Source organism: Nematolebias whitei, chromosome 20 (genome assembly GCF_014905685.2).
Source record: "Nematolebias whitei isolate Nwh7 chromosome 20, NemWhi1, whole genome shotgun sequence".
Classification (NCBI taxonomy): Eukaryota; Metazoa; Chordata; class Actinopteri; order Cyprinodontiformes; family Rivulidae; genus Nematolebias; species Nematolebias whitei.
Window position 1 is genome coordinate 24,057,495 of NC_056517.1, and position 17,516 is coordinate 24,075,010.

At 40.2% G+C, this 17,516-nt stretch overlaps 1 protein-coding gene across 1 annotated transcript in view; it reads right to left on the reverse strand.

Annotated features, from left to right (window-relative positions):
- Positions 1 to 11,323, reverse strand: part of gli3 (GLI family zinc finger 3) — a 128,955-nt gene extending 117,632 nt beyond the window's left edge. Inside the window, exon 1 of the mRNA XM_037694449.1 lies at positions 10,972 to 11,323. The gene's annotated coding sequence lies outside the window, so the exon portion shown is untranslated. The remainder of the gene's footprint in view (positions 1 to 10,971) is intronic.
- Positions 11,324 to 17,516: the final 6,193 nt, after the last annotated feature.

Below are 17,516 nucleotides of genomic sequence, written 5' to 3' on the forward strand. Positions count from 1 at the left end.
AAAGAGAAAACACACCAAAAAAAATGTTTTTCAAGTTTCTGAAAGGGTTGAATTTAGAAGGAAATTTTCAGCATGATAAAAAAGAGACAAACAACTAAAGCAACTCAAGACCAGATGTTGTCATCTTTAGAAAATAGAGCTGTTCGTAAAATTATCAAGTTGATTGGTTTGAGTTTGACCATTAAGTGTATTATTTATAAACATTATGAACTACTAGATAAAAATAAAAAAAAGATTAAGGTCTCTCTTGTAAATGAGTCCCCGAGGCTCAATGGGATTAACCTGCATAAATAAAGTTTGAATGAACGAATTTTAAAAAATTGATTGCCTGTGGGGCAGCACGGTGGCGCAACCGGTAGAGCCGCTGCCTCTCAGCAAGCAGGTCCCTGGTTCAAACCCCGGTCCAGGGGCCTTTCTGGGTTGAGTTTGCATGTTCTCTCCGTGCATGTGTGGGTTTTCCCCAGGTACTCCGGTTTCATCCCACAGACCAAAAACATGCATGTTAGACTGATTGGTAACTCTAAATTGTCCCTAGGTGTGAGTGAGAGAGTGAATGGTTGGTTGTCTCATTTGTCTCTATGTGGTCCTGTGATGGACTGGAGACCTGTCCAGGGTGTACCCCGCCCCTCGCACAGTGATTGTTGGACATGGGCACCGGCGACCCCCGTGACCCAAAATGGAAGAAGCGGGTAAAAGATAATGGATGGATGGATGGATGGATGGATGGATGATTGCCTGTGACACTTGGAGGTTATTCAAATTCAATTCAAAATTCAAATTCAAAAATACATTATTAATCCCAGAGGGAAATTATATGTTGTTGTAACTCATCATCCTGGTTTCATTAAAGAGTTGTTCTAGATGCTGATGGCTGTGGGCAGGAAGGATCTCTTGTAGCGGTCTGTCCTACAACGGATTTGAAGAAGCCTCTGACTGAAGACACTTTGTTGTTGTATGACAGTCTGATGAAGAGGATGCTGAGAGTTGTCTATAATGTTCTTCATTTTATGAAGAATCCTTCTTTGAACAATCATCTCCAAAGGTTCTAGAGGAGTCCCCAGAACTGAGCCAGCCTTCTTTATGAGCTTGTTGATCTTTTTTAAGTCACTTGCTCTGGTGCTGCTCCCCCAGCAGATGATTGCAGAAGAGATAGTGCTCTCTACAACAGACTTATAGAAGATATGCAGCATCTTGCTGCAAACGTTGAAGGACTTCAGCTTCCTCAAGAAGTACAGTCTGCTCTGTCCCTTCTTGTAGACGGCTTCACTGTTGCATATCCAATCCAGTCTGTTGTCCAGGTGAACTCCAAGGTATTTATACTTCTCCACCACCTCCACTTCTTCTCCCATGATGGAAATAGGGTTGGATCTGTTCCTGAGTCTACTGAAATCTACAATCATCTCCTTTGTTTTGTTCACATTCAAGATGAGATGATTGTTTCCACATCATGCCACAAAGCGGTCCACCAGTTCCCTGTACTCAGCTTCTTGTCCATCTCTGATACACCCGACTACAGCAGAGTCATCAGAATATTTCTGCAGATGACAGGAGTCTGTTTTATACTGGAAATCTTATGTGTACAGAGTGAAAAGGAATGGTGAGAGTACAGTCCCCTGTGGTGCTCCTGAGCTACTGACCACCTGGTTAGACACACAACCCTTCAGTCTCACAAACTGTGGTCTGTTTGTCAGGTAATCTTTGATCCAGGCGATTGTTGAGGTCTCCACCTGAGTCTTCTGAAGTTTCTGACAAAGCAAATCAGGCTGGATTGTGTTAAATGCACTGGAGAAATCAAAGAGCATGACTCTCACAGTGCTGTCTGCCTTTTCTAGATGACAGTGTGTTTGCTAAAGCAGATGTATGATGGCATCTTCAACTCCAAGTCCACGCTGATAAGCAAACTGCAGTGGGTCTTGATATGTGCTTGTTTGTCTAGTCAGGTGGGTCAGCAGAAGTCTCTCTAGGACCTTCATGATGTGGGATGTCAGGGCAACAGGTCTATATTCATTGAGGACTGATGGGTGAGTTTTCTTTGGCACTGTACTGTACTGTTTAGTACGCATCCTCGCTACAAAATCAAAGTTATTCATATTTTCTTTCTCAAAGTAACATTTCCTTTTGAACCAAATAAATTTGTATATGTGATTTGAAATGATAACATTTAAGGTGTTACATTTGCCAGGTAGATGAGACATTATTTTTTAAAAGTAGTTAGTCAACGTCCTTTGTTTTTTTTAATGGTGTTCCAATACCAATATTGGTATCAGTATTGAGCTCAATAACCTCAAATACTCGCACTTGTACTCGTAAAACACCCCAATACTTCAAACCAATACCAATTGGATGCTTGGTGATGTAATTTTCTCTCCAACTTTAAAGGCGGAGATCAAGACAATAAAAAATGTCAGTAGATTGAAGATATTTTAATATAAAGACTGGTGATGGTGAGACAGCAGACTGTTTGATGTGTTCTTAATGAAAGAAAAGTGTTTGTAAAGTCAGTGTGTAATGTTTAAGGACTAACTCTATAACTAGTTATATATATCTGTACTTAGTATTGACAAGTACCCAAACTCAAGTACTTGTTCGTGGTCTGAAAAAAAATAGCATCAAGACACCTCTAGTTTTTTGTGTTTTACTGAAAAAAGCACCTTTGCAATAAAAGTATCACAGGTGCAAGAAGTGCAGTGACAAAAAGAGAGCATCAAATGTAGCAACAATGGTACGATTTAATCAACTTAGCGTGCTCAAGTGTGGTTGATATGGGTAGGTAGTATTGCAAAATATTATGCCTCAGTTTTCTTAACATAAGGTCATAACTACACTGATTTTTAAATTATTATTTTGCAGGTTACAGAAACATTACAGCCTGACTACTTTCCTAAATAAAAAGTATAACTTTAAAAAATAAATTAGATATACCAAAATTCATGTTCAATAATCCAGGTAATAATTCAACAATGTTCAGTCAGGGATGACTGAGGGATGTTTGGATGAAGGACAAAATGTCTCAGCAAAAAATAAACTGTCCAGATGACCTGACTGAACATTGTTGGATTATTACCTGGATTACTGAGCATGAACTTTGGTGTTTTGAACCACTTTGGCATGACTGCCTCAGAGGAGTTTGACGGGGGAGAGGGTGGGCCCCACAGGCCATCTTATTACCAGTAAACTGTTTGTTTTTTTTCCACTATGGGAGTGTGCTGTTTGTGGTGGGACTCAGTTTGTTGGTGGGCCCTCAGGTTGAAGAAGTCCTTCGGATGAAGGACAAACGTCTCAGCAAAAAAAAATAAACCATCCATGTGACCTGACTAAGCCGGATATAGTTTCTGAGCGTATTTTAATCAGCAATTTTGCCTACTTGTGCCAAGTACAATTGACATTTAACAAGTACTTACTACTTAAATGTGCACTATAGACATATGATCTCTCAGTTTTGACGGATGTTCAACAAGTTCTAATTCTTGATCTTTATTGATTGATGACAATTACTATAGAGACAGCAAAAATTGACCAAATTAACAGTGCTGCTGGGTGAAAAAAGAACAAAAAATTCATAAACTCCTAAAAGTGCAATCACAAAACAGCCCCCTGAAAATCCCTAACAAGGGAAGAAAAGTACGAGACCCTCATTAGACAAGCAGTCCTCTCAGGCCAAACCAAACATCTGCATATGTTTACTTGTGTCATCTGTTAGCAACACCATCTTAAATAAATTTGAGAACTGTAACGCCACTTCTAAGCAAACACGCTCACCACTCGCCAGCTCACTCACTCAACTCCTCATGCCATTACAACCAGAGCCAGGTCGGCAAATAAACTCATGAGGAGGAGGGGGCCTTAATTGGAGCGTTTGACGGGTGCCTGGGGTTAATTGGGAAGCATAAAGAGCAGCTGGCTCTGCAGTGGAAGTTGAGACAGGGATAATAAGTTCACCCTTTGCAGGAGAGACAGTTAGTGATGAATCAGATCAGAGGAACGGTGTACTGTAATCATCTTCACATCGCCCCTCCGCCACCTCCTGACAAGCAGAGACAACCTGGCTCCCAGCTACGCAATCTGGCACCTATCACACAGGACTGGCAGTCACAGAAAGGAAGCTCATCCAGCAGTGCTTCACACACACCTTCCCTAACTCTGTCTTCACTCAATAACCCCTACCTCCAGGACATGGAACCCAGTTTATCAGTTTCCTGGTCAATATATGTAAATCTTTCCAACAATGTGGATACTAATGGCTTATTACCCTGCGTTAGCTGGTTTGCATTGATCTCTACGCCAGAGGGAGATGAAAAAACAGAGCAGTTCACTGCTTATATGTAGCAAGTAGGACAATAATTTCATTCCATCTTGTTTCAATAAAAGGCAAACATTAACATAAACAATCTAAAACATTCACCCCTGCATTTTTTGTGCAAGAAATAGGAGGGAAAAAACTTTCCTGGATTACAAAGTAATCAGGTCCAGATGGGATGGCTCTGTCTAACTTTATGTGTACCTCTAAAGTGCATCTGTCTCTATTGATTATTTGCACAGGAAAACTATTTTTTCAAGAAGAGAAACTGTTCAGTGAGTCTATATAAAGCGAGGAAAGTGATTCTGGTAGCAGCAAAGGGTTTAGATGTAACTCTAAACTCTTCTTTTTGCTAGGAGGGTGGCTGAGGGAGCATTTTGGGGCTGAAGGAAGCCCAGGTAGAGTCATAAGCAGTAATGGGAGGAGACAGGGACTTAAGAGTGCCACACAAAAGCCGGGCTTTATAAATAATTCCAAAAGCTAACAGGATCCCTTGTATGTGAAAATCTGTGAAACACGTTCACACACAGATGCGCACACACCCGCGGACTGCCACCAGGGGGAATAGGTTATACACACTGCTCCGCTGGGGCTGTTGTGGGTCTAACCTGCCCGAAATGGTAAATTTGCGAAGGAATATCTTTCTTGCATAGGTGATGCAAGAAGGAAATCAAGTGTGGAAAGGTCCGTTCTTGCAAGACACACACACACATTTACACACTCAATCACTCATAATGCAGGGCAGCAAAGCACACTGAAGACCTGTCTTGTAAATCTCTTTGTGAAAGCAGCTTTTCGGGGTAGACAGGGGCTTACACTACTGAGCCCTGAGGTAGAGCTGCAGACTCCACTCCCTCTAACCCCCTCCATAGTCTCTTTCCTTCTCCCACACACATACTCTCTCCACCCCACATTTCCTCCTCTTCTTTTTGCCCTTCTTTCACCCTTCCAGTTGCTCCCTTCCCTTTCTCTCTCCCCCTTTCTCCACCCCTCTGCCCAAACCGGGCTTCGGAGCATGGGTCCTTAGCCCCTCAGGCTCTTGTTGTGTTGCAGTGACTAATGTCCTGCCTTTGCTCAGACAATGAGTTTGAGGCTGAGCCGGGAAAGTGTTGAGGAGGGAAAAAGACTCTCGCACCTTTGACAAATGGAACCCTTTGCACTCCCAAGCCCACTGAGGGAGGCTTTACAATGTTGCGCTCCACGCTCCGTGTCCTCCGAGGGACGGCTGCAACCCGCAAAGCCGCATCTGGGGAAACATAATGAATTCTTTGGGAAGTCTAACCTGGCTTTCTTCATGAATAAGATATATTTCCAAAGCATGTCAACCCCTATTAATAAAAACACCAGCCTGGCAGGAATAGCCAAAGCCGTTTTAGGGGCCCCGTGTACACGTAAATATTTCTGTTTCTCTATAAATTTTCTCAGGCCTGCTTGCTTCTTTCCAGGGCTGTCACAGGGCAGGCCCCTACATTTCCCCGGGAAGGTAAAATAACAAAAGAAAGCAGCTGCGATGACAAACTCTCATCAGGAACGTCCCGAGTCCCTCTCTTTCAAAGAACTCAAACTCTCGGATGCGCCCTCCTCTTGCACCCTACCCCCTCATGCAACCCTGAAAGGAACTGGGCTTTGTCTGATGAGCAAAGAAGAGAAGAACCCCCTCCATCCACCCCCCTCCACCTCCTGAAAACTCAACCCCAAAGCCCAACTCCCCTCTGCAAGCCCTGTTTCTCATTCCCCGCAGAGTATTGTTAAAACACAGCCCCCTCTCTTTTTTTATGGCCCGGCCTCCTAAAGCTGCATACTTTGCATGAGAAAAAACGATTAGTCTTCAAATGTTGTGCTGTCAATGAAGGGTTCTTTTAGACCGGGGCTGAAATTTGCTCAGATAGTAGAGTTGCCCTTTGTTTTTCTAAGATGAGGCATGATTAGAGGCAGGGTCTGTTAGCATTCATTACTGAAAAGAACTCACTGAAGGGGGGGGGGGCTTACATGGGATACTACTCCCCCTCTTTTCTCCAGATTGCTCCAAGACCACAGAAAAGAGAAATAAAGGGGGCAGAGTGGGGGATAAGGCAGCCATCTACAACATGTTTGGAGAGTAAATAGAATGTCTGGGCTTCTTTCAGGTATTAACCTTGGGATTTACATTTGGCATCCAAACAATAGACACCTCCTTGACCTCCACTCCAGGAAGCAGCGAGGCTCGGGGATAACTCCCTCTGGAAGACAAGCAGCACGGGAGAGCAAACACATGGACTTCGTATAACCTAATTATTATTGTGAGCACAAAGGTTTAGATCAAGCACAGTTAAGAAAACATTTTTTTTCTTGCTTAACTAGGGGTTTTCGTGGTGACACACATCAAGAAGCAGGGGTGAGTGACAGATCATTGTTCACAGCAAGCGGTCGGTGTGTGTGTCTTCCCAAAAAAAAAAAAGCCCAGACCCCCTCACGGATGCCACAACCAGCTCTCATCAAAGCTGACACAATACACATCTGCACAAACAGCCGCAGACCCGGGAAACTTGTCCGTTTGGGGCACGCAACTTTACACACAGATGGGCCTCAAACCGGAGCACTTCGCCTCGTGCTGCTACACTTCACACCACAGACTTTAAGACATTTTTACAGCGTCCAAAGCAAACAGAGGAGGGGATGAGGGGCAGCCACATGCAGGCGCGACATGTCCTGTTTGCCATTTAGGTGTTTAACGGGGAGGGGAATGGTTCTCCGCATACTTACACCCAATTTTAGACATAAAATTTACCACCACTTACAATGGGCCCTTGTGTTAAGTTGTCAAACACTCATGAATTTGAATGGCTTAATTAAATATAAGTGAAACCTTTTCCTATTTTTCCTCCAATATTTTTATGGCAGTTTTATGAGCCTCCCTATTTGAGATCAGGCGAAATTGTCATGACCGGTTGGAGTTTCTGGAAGCCCCTTCGGCTGAGCTATAAAGCCCTTACGTTTAATTATTATTATTCCATTTCTGTTTTATTTGTAAAAATGAAAAAAGACGAATGCTTCCAAGTTTTAAAAAAAAACTTGAATGAATGCACGAGCATGCATGCTTTTCCAGTGCGATGACGGCAGAGCAAAAAGCCCCGAGTGTATTAAAATTCTCGAACGCGAGGAATATACATATCTAAAATTGCAGTTTGCTATCTTGATTCTCAAACCCTCTTCATCCCCACTTTCCCCCTTATCCAAAGACATCACCTTGGCTTGAAAGGTGCCTCCTTGAAACAAGCGGCGAGGGTCCCACTCAGGGACAATGATAGTTGAGGTGGAGGGGAAGCGACAGTGGGGGAGGTAGGCGGGGGAAAGTGGGAACACATAGCATATTAAATCTGCTGGCGGAGCTGGCTCGTCCATGCAGAGAGCCAGAGAGTCAGATCTGAGGCATGCCCTGAAGGGATGGCTGGGCCTGGGGATTAGGAGGCCAAGGAGAAGCCCTCATGCACCCGAAGATCCCTTCTTGTCTCTGCCGGTACGCAAATGCATCCAGACATTTTGACGCTCCTCAGGTTTGCCCAAGTTTTCACACAGAGGCACACACTTCCACTTGCTCCCCCCCCCGCAATCCCCACCTCTGTCTGACTTGTCCTCTTTCTCTCCCCACTGTGTCTGTTTCATTTGATGTCAGCGTATCAAAGTAGCAAATCATCAAAGCAGGGGGAGGATTTCTTATGGGGACCATCTATTCAACCATATGCGAGGGAAGCAACAGCTAATCACACACTTACACCAAACTTTCACGGACGAGGTGGTTCCTATGAATATTTGTTTAGTGCAAACTTGTAATTTTCACAATCAGCGCCTCGTCGGGGAGTTCCCAAATTTATTCAGGAAGCAAGATATCTCAAGAAAGCTCATAAAACCTGTAAGAGTACACAAAATCTTGCTGTGTTATCTTAAGAATCATCAACTTCCCCATCATTACACTTTGTTTTAACAAAACATTTGTCACTTCCTTGTGAGCCTCAGGTTGCAGAAGCAACACAACAATATAGCTCATTAGTGGCTCATGCCTCGTAACAGGTATTCATCTGGGCCTGAGGACACGACTCCCTTCAGTCCTTATATGTAAATTAAGTAGAGGGCCATACCTTTAAAAAACTTTTAAAAATGTGTCATTGGAGTCATGAGGTCACAGATGGCCTGGGCCGGTGCACCGTTTATGCATATTGTTGTTGCAGGAAGTGCTTAAATTTGAGATAAAAGAGAAGAAAGGAAAAGCAAGCTGCCGCTAACAAGCAGGCTGATTCAGAGGAAACATTTGTCGCAAGCAGTGAGCTCAGACGTGCGTGTCATTCCTTCATATGAGCTTTTTAAAACACCTTTATATTCGTAGTACTAAAAATATATATTTTTTTTTAATCACCTTTTGATAAACATCAAAGTTCATGCTCAATAATCCAGGTAAAAATCCAACAATGTTCAGTCAGGTCATCTTTTGATAAATCAGTCCAAGTATGCTTTGTTAATCCCTTTAGTTAAAAAGATTCAGCTATTAATATATGGATTAACACAATTATATTTTACATTATTATTATTTATTTCATTACATTTGAAAAATGTTCATGCTGTGATACAAAAACCTAAAAAGTGCAGAATTTTATAGAAGCCACAGAATTTATGTAAATATTAATATTTGTGAAAAAAATTATTTAACCCTATTTCATTAATACTCTCTGAAATTTTAACTTTGTGAAAATAAAAACTGTCATTATGAACGTGGATTCTAAAATGACATAAATATTTTAATAGCAGTAAATGCAATTAACAACAAGGTGAAAAATTCATATGAATGAAGGGAAAATTACATTATTTAGAATATAACAAATTACAAAAATATTTTGTTACAAATGATGTTTGGCTTAATAATAGTATTAAATTAAAGGCCAATAATTCTGCTTTTTATCTGAATTCAATCATTTTTTAACAGTAATTAATCCAAATAAAAATTATTCTGTTTTAAAGATAAAATAAAGAAACAGGAACTTTAAAATATAGAACTATTTATTATTTTAATTAACAAATGTAAGTAAAACATTGCCTAAAAGGTGATTAAATGTTCTTAAATAACCAATAAAAGTTGATTTGTATCTGTGTGAACTTGTTCAACATCTTCTCTGTTGCAAAACCTTTGTTAATATTAGAGGAACAATTTTAATAAATAAAAACGATTTAAAGAAAACGGACTTATGTGAGCTTCGCCACATGGCTGAGCACCTCGGACCCTCGTTGCTTTTTGAAACCCGAGAGCAGATAAAATGTGGAACAGCTGGCGAGAACAGGAGGGAAAGTTTCAACCAAAAACCTGCACATGTGGAGCCGTCTTCACATCAGACCCCCCAAAAAATACACATACACACACGAAGTAAGAAAAACGTCTTTCCCCCATGACCATTTTTTACCTTTCTTGAATCAGTGGGACATTATTTATTGAATTATTAATATTTGGGATGATTAGCATTTTAATGACGCCTGCTCATGATTAAGACCAAACTCTAAGCAGCTGTATTTAGAATAAAATAGTTAGATTTTTATGCTTTCTAAATTTGTTCAGAGTCCTAAATCAGTGTCCACCATGACCCCTGCGGGGGCCAAAGATGACACCCTTTACAGACCCCCATGGGGAGGAGGTGTCTTAAATTTCTCTGAGGCATGCCAGTGATGTGTCTTTAAACATGTTTCTTTCTTTTTAACGGATTGTTTGATTTGATGTATTTATTTTTGGAGAAAAAAATAATAATATTTAATTCTGCCTGGTCAAAAAATATATCTGAATGATTGAAAATATTTGGTAGCACAAGAAAAAAAAAGAAGACATTTTTCTCTCTTTTTTTACCTTTTGAAGATAAAAAATACAACAAATAACACTTCAGTGCTAAATGTGTACAATGGAAATATTTCAAACTGAAATTATAAGAATTTTTGTAAAACTTTTAACTTAACCAGCATTTTTTTTTTCATTATTATTATTATAATTAACTGATGATTAAGAGCACTGACGTGAAAAGAAGAGAAAAGAAGAGGAGGAGGAGGAGGAGGAGGGCGCAGCTTTGGTCACATTTCAACTCAAATATTCTCAGATGAAACTCATGTGTCCTCCTAACTGCTCTTGTAAGTCTGCCGCTCTCCTGCAGGATAAAACAAATCAAAAACAGGCGCTGAAATATGATCACACGTGCACACATAAATATGCACACACACACTTGCACAAACACACACCATGCGCGTTTCTTAAGGTAAAGCTCCAGTAAAGTTTCAAGTCTGGACAAAGTTTCAGTCCAAGCCCCAGAACAGAATAAGGAGTTTTTATCTGTTCCAAAAGCTTCAAAGATGATTTTTCTGACTTTAACTCAAGTTCATTCAACTTTACGCAAAGTTTGGCGCTTTACGCGTCTTGTTGTTGGACACCAAAAATCCCCATTTTGGGACAATCCCCAGTCTGTTGTGCAGTTTTGTCTGAGCTAAGATCAGAAATCGAGTCATTTCTATAGTTAACACGCTAAGAGTTCCTGCTTGGATGAAACTCCATCATCGGTTTGAAATTTGAAACTTCTGCTGCTTCATAAAGTCTCATTGGCTCATAAAACTCCAAAAAAAAAAAAAAAAAACGTAACAATATCCAACTTTGTTTGGTTTGAATGACAACTTACTTCTTCCTGGATGATTCCCCCTTCAACTCTTCACTTTATATCTTCTTTGGGTTTAAAAAAATAAAGCTTTCTGCTTCTCTTCTTGAATTGCAGATGTGCCTCTGGAGTTGCCTCGGACTTTTCTTCTTCTTCTTTACGCAGCAACTCCAACTCCAAAACAGCGCAGCCAGAGTTTTCCCTCTTTCTCCTCCTTCTCCTCACAGTTTGCTGCGTTCAAACAAGCGGACTAACAGCGAGTTTGTGTGCCGGCAGCAGCCCACAGATGTGCGGCAAAACAAGACAGGCGTCAGAGAAGCGCGCGGACACTTCTTATTACATTTAGTGCGTTTTTTCGAGAGGAGAGAGGGTGAAGAAGTGTGGGACTCCAGCTGCTCCTTCCGCCGCCTGACTCCTCCCTTCGGACTGTTCCCTCCTTTCCTCACTGCCTCCCTCCTTTTTTTACTTTGTGAACCCCGCTCTTTCTTTCTTTCTTTCTTTCTTTCTTTCTTTCTTTCTTTCTTTCTTTCTTTCTTTCTTTCTTTCTTTCAGTATCTGGAAGATAAAAAGTAGAGACAGTTTAGTCTGTTTAAAGCATAAATGTAAGTAGAGGAAGTGTGAATGCTGACTACATTTGTTTAGATGTTTGAAGCTTTTTTTGTTAACTGAATTGGTAAAGTAAAAGCTAAAATTAGCAGAAACAGTAGCAAAAAATATCAAACGGGCCAACTTATAGCTGAAAGCTAAGGCCAGTAGAACAGTATCTAAAGCTTAATTTTAGTAAGACAGTAGCTAAACGCTAAAATTAGCAGAAAGAGTAGCAAAAAAAAACCTCTAACTGGCAAACTTGTATACAAGCTAAGACCAGTAAAAAGGTTACTAAAGACTAATTTTAGTAAGACAGTAGCTAAAAGCTAAAATTGGAAGAAACAGGAGCAAAAAACTCAAATGGGCCAACTTGTAGCTTAAAGCTAAGACCAGTAACACAGTAAAGGCTCATTTTAATAAGACAGTAGCTAAAAGCTACAATGAGCAGAAACAGTAGCAAAAAAACTCAAACGGGCCAACTTGTAGCTTAAAGCTAAGACCAGTAACACAGTAAAGGCTAATTTTAGTAAGACAGTAGCTAAAAGCTACAATTAGCAGAAACAGTAGCAAATAATTTCAAACGGGCCAACTTGTAGCTGAAAGCTAAGACCAGTAAAACATCAATTAAAGGCTAATTTTAGTAAGAGTAGCTAAAAGATAAAATTTGCAAAACCATAGCAAAAAGCTAAAATGAGCTAAACTAGCTTTAAGTAGCAGGGCAAGAGCTAAAAGCTAACATTAGCTAAACCTTAGCAAAAAGCTAGAAGTACAAAAAGTCAATAGTGAAAATATGCTGAAATGTATTTTAAAAATAATGTTTTTGAGTTAAAAAAAAATACTAGAGATCTCATTGTTTTTCTATAAAGAACCTTAATACATAAAATTAAGTAATTCAATAAGTATAATGGCTTCAAACATTTATTAAAACATTAACCATTAACATTATTTTTCTTCAGACAAATGTGTGACTTGTTGAAACAGCACTAAGAATTTGGAAGTATTTTATTGCAAAGAGGAAACTAAACAATAAACAACAGTGTAAAAATTAACTAAAATACACTTGATTATTTGAAATCTGTACCAACAACAGGCTACTTACACTGCAAAACACGGTCAGTCAAGTTTAAAGTACAACAAATGTGTACCGTGTAAAAGATTTGGTCAAGGACAAGGTTATTTTTGACTAATAAAGTTTTGGCTCGTAAATGTTTCTGCAACTTATAGTTGGTCTGATTTATTTATTATTACTCACTGCCTAAAGCCAAAATATTTTGGACTCTGTGTGTTTGATTGTCTGTTTGTTAGCAAAATATCTCGTGAATCAATTGATGAGTTTTATTAAAATTCTCAGAAAGTAATATTGGATGTATCTAGACTAACTTTTGAAGTCAACTCAATTCAAGATGGCTGCCACAGCAAACACAAAAATGGCTACAACTTAATCAGTTTTACAAATAATGAGTTAATATATGGTGTGGTAGTAGCTGAGAGACATCCTAAATACTTATTCTGAGCACTGACAGATTGCATAAAGCTTCATTTAAAATTTGGTCATTAACTACTGAAGTTAACGCTGTCTCTCTGTTAGCAAAATATTTCATGAACCAATAAACAAATTTTATGTGTGCAGGTGATGTGCATTTTATTTATTTTATTTCAGTTTCTGTTGTCATAAATACATCAACAAATGGTACTTACTGTACTGTTTTTATTTTTCAAAACTTAATCAACGTTCCCTTTTTGTCTTGTGACTTCCTGCTTGTTTTGTTTTTTTTCTTCAACTGCTGCCCACATCGTGCCCATCTCTGCCCCCACAGGTTTAGGATTGTTCTGTTCATCACATCCACTTGAGCTAAACAGCCAGCTCCACAATCTGTAACAGATATGTAACCATAGTTACCTGTAAGTCAGGCCTGAACATCCATCCATCATTTTCTGTTTGGTCCCTAGTCGGGTCGTGGGGAAGCAGCTTGAGCAGGGAGGCCCAGACATCTCTTTCCACAACCACTTCTTCCAGTTCTTCTGGGAGGACCCCAAGGCGTTCCCAGGCCAACCGAGAGACATAGTCTTTCCAGTGTGTCCTGGGTCTTCCCCAGGTCTCCTCCCAGTTGGGCAAGCCTGAAGCATCTCCCTAGGGAGGTGTCTAGGGAGCATCCTTATCAAATGCCCAAACCACTTCAACTGGCTCCTCTCGATGTGGAGGTGCAGCAGTTCTACTCCGAGTCTCTCCTGGATAACTAAACTTCTCACCATCTCTAAGGGAGAGTCCAGCTACCCCATGGAGGAAACATTTCAACCGCCTGTAACCACAAGCTCATTCTTTGGTCACTACCCAGAGTTTGTGACTATAGGTGAGGGTAGGAACGTAGACTGACCAGTAAACAGAGTTTTGCCTCACAACTCAGCTTCTTCGTCACCACAACGGACCGGCACAAACTCCACAATAATGCAGACGTTGCACCAATACATCAGTCAATCTCACGCTCCATTCTTTCCTCACTCGTGAACAAAGCCCCGAGATACTTGCACTCCTCCACTTGAACCTGGACTCGAAGAGAGAAACCCAGCCTTTTCCGACTGAGGACCATGGCCTCAGATTTGGAGGTGCTGATCTGGATCTGGAGGCCTGAACACATTATATAAAACAGAAAACGTATTATTGTGTTGCATTATTTTAATAGTTAAAACGTTTGTGGCCCAAATTGAATGAGCTTTCTAGCCAGATATAAAGTCACAATGTTGTATTGTGCATTTAAAATAAATCAGATACATTTTGCAGACTTTATTCAAAAGATATTAAAGCGATTGTCTATTTATGAGGCCTGAAACGGTCTCCTGGGCTGACCCTTTAAGGTGAGTGCAAAGTAAAGCTGCTCCTTAGGGTTAAGTGTAATCAATGTACATAATCAATATACAGGGAAATTATGTGATAAGAGAGAGGTCTTTAGGGTGCAGTTCTAATCAATATGGAGGTTGGAGTTTGTGAAGGAAAACTGGGCGGTTGGTTAATCGTTTAACCAGGATTTGAATGTGTGTGGCAGACAGGTCAAGTCCGTCAGACCCATTGGGCTATTTATCTTGATTTCTGACACACAACCAGTCAGCCACTGCGGCATATAAAGAATTCAACATAATTAGATTTAAAGAAGGTTATATCACTAATTACCTGGTACTTAATGTTGCGATAGAGTTAGCAGTGAATCAATCAAAGCAAAAGATTCTCTGTCACAGCTGTCAACATCTCTGTCATCTTTATAAAGTCTTTGGCTTTGACTTTATCACATTGTGAGGATTTATTTCTCGATGGCAAATATGGCAAAGTTGCACTGCATTTGTGAACCGCTACTTTGAATATTTCTTTGCAACATGGGAGATGTAGTCAACCACAAAGTTAACAAATCCAAACTAATAAGCCAGTTTGGTGCCACTGAAAAGCCTTTATATGTAATTATATATATATATATATATATATATATATATATATATATATATATATATATATTCATAAATGTTAACAGACCTGGCTTCGATAAAATGAAAATACTTGTCTCTGTGAGTACAGGATGGCGAGCTGAGGGAGGAGACCGTCGAAGGAGTTCTGTAAGACACAACTAATACTCCTGTCAGTTTGTCAGGCGGTGCTCATCTGGTCTGGACTACACAGAGACAAAGTCCTTGTTATGAATCTCTCAAAGAGAATCCGAGGAACGTGGTAGTGGAGATGGGGGAGTGAGGTGTGGGGGTGGGCAGGGAGTGTTTGAGGGAGGCTGAGGTGGGAGAGAACAAGAGGGTAAAGGAGGAGGGAGGAGGCGCACATGGGCATCAGTAGGGTTAGCGACTCCCGAAAGTATTTCATCAAAGAGGGCCAGGATCCTGGGGATTGAGATTCTGCCTGGAGGCAAGTTACCATTGGTCTCCCAAGAACATATTCCAAAGTAGGACTCGCAGAGCCAAAGCACACATCAAAAGAACCTCTGCAGCCGAAGCGATTCTGGAGGAGAAAGAAAGGGGTTCAGGTCCCATCCTGGCTCCCCTTTAAGCCCCAGATCTCACCCCAATTAAGAAGGAACCACTGTTTGTTCCAGACCCTGAGATCTGCAGGCAGGGAGGTGCTCTCACCAAGGTAGAGGCCCTGGTGAAACACACAAACATGATAGCTGAACACATCTTCTTCATTTTTGCCACTTTTCCTCACCCCAGGATCCAGAATACAAAAGAAAAAGGGTCTGCATCTGTGTCTGTGCCCTTATGAGCACGTTTTCTGTTTCCGATCATCTCACTGTGATTATGTTAGCTCTCGGTTTGTCTATGTATGCTGCAAGAGTAACAGTAAATCAATACTTGGCAGAATGTTCCATAGGCATTTAGATTCTTGGCTTTAATTTTTCGCCTGTGGACAGATGTCACAGTGAAATGGATACGGCAGAGTGGGCACGTTATACCCAACAGATGTGACCGCAAGAATGCTGCGTAAAACTGGACAAAGGACTGCTGCAATTTCCATATCAGAGAAGAAAACTAAAGAGTGTTGATGGGAGTATTGATGAATTTTACTTAATAAACAGTAGCAATTGTATTAAGCAAAAGTAATGAACAAGAGTTTTCTGTTTATTTTTTTATTTTTTATTTTTCTAGTCTTGTGCCCGTTTTGTTAGACCTTTGTGTTGTATCCAAATTGTAACTTGTTCAGGCAAAAGAGAGCACCTTACTCCAGTTCTGGCCTCCCTGCACTGGCTCCCAGTTCCTTTTCAAATGCAGTTCAAAATCCTTCTGTATGTTTTTAAATCTCTGAACAGTTCTGCCCCATCCTGTCTCGCTGATCTGCTGCAGCCATATGTCCCACAGCGCTCTCTGAGGTCAGCAGATCAGATGCTTTTATTGGTTTCAGGCACTCATTTTAAGCTCAGAGGTGACAGTGCTTTCTCTGTTGCAGGTCCAAAACTGTGGAATGAGTTACCACTGCATGTCAGACAGGTTCCCTTTCTCCCTGTTTTTAAGTCTTGTTTGAAAACTCACTTTTATTCCCTGGCTACACTGTGAACTGATTTTGATTGTTTCCACTGTATAGCACTTTGGTTGGCCTTGTTGCTGTTTTTAAGCACTTTTTAAATAAAGTTGCATGTATTGTTATGGTAACACTATTGGCCCCAACATCCTTAAAGGTCTTAAACATTTTTTTAATATAGGTATCGATTTAGTCATTTTTAAAATCTAATTTATTCTAGTTTTTATATTAACATGATGAGTCTTCTACTTAACCAAAATTAAATATGGTGTTCCACAAGGTTCTGGACTTGGACAAATTTGGTTTTATTTTATGCTACCCCAAAAAATGTCATAAGAGCATATGTTTACACTTTATGCTGATGACACTCTGCTCTATTTTCCCTAAAAATACAATCAACTCTAATAGTAAAACACTTTGGAACTGAATTTAGACATTCCCAGTCCAGGTTCATATACATAGGTGACAAACCCTTTTTCATGGTGGTTCCTCTGTGGAACAAACTACCTGTGGTTTGAGCATCACAGACTATTGCTCATTTTAAAGCCCTTCTTAAAATTCATTTATATTCATTGTTTTTTTAGGTCTATTTGAAAGGAATATTATAATTTGTTTTGTGGATCGTTGTTTCATGGGGGGATTGCAATTGAGGTTTTTTTATTTAGCTTTTTTATTATTAATTGCTGATTTCATTTATTTTACTCTGTACAGCACTTACTGTAGTTGTTACAGTGCCAGTGTTTTGACTAGACTTGCTGTTGGTTTGTCTTCTTACATTGCGTTAGGACTTGAATGATCAGTAATTCTCTGCATCTAAATCAAAGCTAAATTTTGACAGTTATATTTGGTCCTAAAAACATTTAAAACTCACTTTCCAATTTTTATTTGACCTTTTATGCTATCACTTTGGCCCGGTAAAAACTCCTAGTCATGATTTCTTCTGAATAAAATCTTAAACTTTTTCCTGATGACAGAA